The following is a 2,710-nucleotide window of genomic DNA, read 5'->3' on the forward strand; positions in this document are numbered from 1 at the left end:
TGTATCCAATCAAAAGTCATTGTAGATTCTATTCGATGCCCAATGGTAAATTTCGCCTCAATTGGGAAAAAGTCGGGTCTTAGGCGCACCATCTTGTATACGGGAGCTATACCTATATCATAACCGATTCTCAACAATTTGGATAGGCCTACTATCCTACTAACCTATTCGGATAATTAATGCTACCTTCATTTGGGAAAGAAGTTGCACAAAATTTCAAAAAGTGGCACATTTGGTATCAAAATAGAAAAGTGGCACAAGAGTGGCAAGGCCGAAAAAAAGTATCAAAATTGATACTTTAGTGGCACAACGGTCACGCTGGAACCGATAGAGCTTGAACAATGAAATTTGGAGTTAGGATCATTGTAGGGATGTAGGATTAGGGTCAGGATTCAGTTTAACAAATTAATACTTATGGGTACTCAATTTGGTACAATTTGAATTTTAGGTGAACCAATAGAGCTAAAATCATAAAATATGGAGTCAGGATCACTGTGGAGGTGTAAGATTGAAATATGTAGGAAGTTTTAGAAATTTGTACTAATGTGTACTAAATTTGGTACACTTTAAATTGTAGGTGAAGCGATAGAGTTGAAATCATTAACTTTTGATTTAGGATCACTGTGGAGGTCTGGGATTGTGGTATGTAGGAAGTTTTGGAAATTGGTACTACTGTGTACTAAATTTAGTACAATTTTAATTGTCAGTGAACCGATAGTGTTAGAATCCTGAAACTTGGATTTAGAATGACTGTGGGAGTTTAGGTTTGGGGTAGGAAGGAGGTTTTGCAAACAAGTACTACTGTGTACTAAATTTGGTACAATTTGAATTGCGGTTTGTAGGTTTTGGTTAAGTAGGAAGTTTTGGAAATTCGTACTACTGTGTAATAAATTTGGTATAATTTGAATTGTGGGTCAACCGATAAAGTTGAAATCCTGAAACTTGGGTTCACTGTCGGGATGTAGGATTGGGGTATTTAGGAAGTTTTGGAAATTAGTACTACTGTGTACTAAATTTGATACAATTTAAATTGTGGGTGACCTCAAATTTAATTCATGTTCGATATTAATGTGTGGATTGTTATTTTTTCTGACGATTTTAATTTTTCAAGATTTTCAATGGGCTGGTAAATCAATACCATTGCTTGTTAAGGTTTGTAACTTTGCACATATGTATTTGAAGATTTAAAAAGGAAGAAAAATATTTTACAAAAAATTTTTGTTGTTGTTTTGTTGTTGTTTTTTGTGATCAAAGAAAAGTCCTTATTTTTGATGGCGGGCATGATAACTCCTCACTGGAACATCGGAATCCGAAAATTCCAACGGTGTTAGAAAGAGTACATGTCTGGCTCTCGTATGAACTAGGATTATTGACTTCGCTCCAAATTTAACGAAATGGTGGACCTTTGAAAAAATATTTTTGGAAAATCGCCGCTTTTTTACCAAAAAACAAGTTAAAAAATAAGGAAGATGTTCACCGATTGGCTTTATCCTAGTTCATACGATAGCTATACACTCACAGAGAAACGTGTAAAAAATTGAAATCGATTGGGTTATTAGTTTTTGAGTTATCGTGCCCGCCATTCGCAAAAAAATGTTTAGAGAAAAACGCGTTTAAAGTTTGAGAAGCCCTTCAGCCGTCACTTGATGCTGACACAATAAATCGGCTATATCTTCCAGAGTTCTTGAGATTTTAACTTGAAATTTTGCAGGGACATTCTTGAATTAGTGTAGATTGGAATTAAGTCAACAAAAATTTTGACCCCGAGAATGGGGGGGGGGGGTCCCCTTAAGTCAGTACGCTGTGCAAAATTTTGTTTCAATCGGACAAATATTGGTTGGAAAATACCTAAAATACATAAATAGGGTTCGAACTGTAATTGGATGATATGTAAACTATGACCCTATGAAGAACATGCAATGTCAAAATTCTAATGAACTCCTTAATTTTTTTTTTTTGGAAAAAATGTAAAAAAACCTTTAAAATACCGAAAATTGGGCTGAGCTATTTTCTGGGCAATGTCAAAACATGGGACATATATTGATCAGTTTCTGTCTAAAATGCTGGAGGTTGCTCCTGAAATATCCTTTAAAAATCCACGCCTGAAATGCTGGAGGTTGCTCCAGAAATATTCTTTAAAAATCCACGCTTAAAATGCTGGAGGTTGCTCTAAACATATTCTTTAAAAATCCACACCTAAAATACTGGAGGTTGCTCTAGGAGGTTGCTCTAAAAATCCACGCCTAAAATGCTGGAGGGTTCTCTAAAAATATTCTTTAAAAATCCACACATAAAATGCTGGATTTTGCTTTAAAAATATTCCCACCTTAAATGCTGGGGGATGCTCTAAAATATTCTTTACAAATCCACTCCTAAAATGCTGGAGGTTGGTCTAATAATATTCTTTAAAACCCATGTGATCCTTGGAAAATATTCTTTAAAAGAAATCCACTCTTACCCTGCTCCTTGAAAAATATTTTTTTTAAAATCCACTCTTACCCTGGGTCTTTAAAAATATGCTTTAAAAAATCCGCTCTTACCCTTTAAAAATATGCTTTAAAAATTTTCTCTTCTGTTAAACCTTGAAAAAATATCTTTAAAAAATCTACGACACTGTTAAACATTGTAATTTTTTTTTAAAAATCCACGCTTATACTGGTCCTTGAAAAAATAGTGTCTCAAAATCCATGTTTATACGGGTCCTTGAAAA

The sequence above is a fragment of the Musca vetustissima genome, unplaced genomic scaffold, assembly GCF_032173495.1.
Source record: "Musca vetustissima isolate MV318-11 ecotype Yass unplaced genomic scaffold, APGP_CSIRO_Mvet_v1 utg18775, whole genome shotgun sequence".
Taxonomy (NCBI): Eukaryota; Metazoa; Arthropoda; class Insecta; order Diptera; family Muscidae; genus Musca; species Musca vetustissima.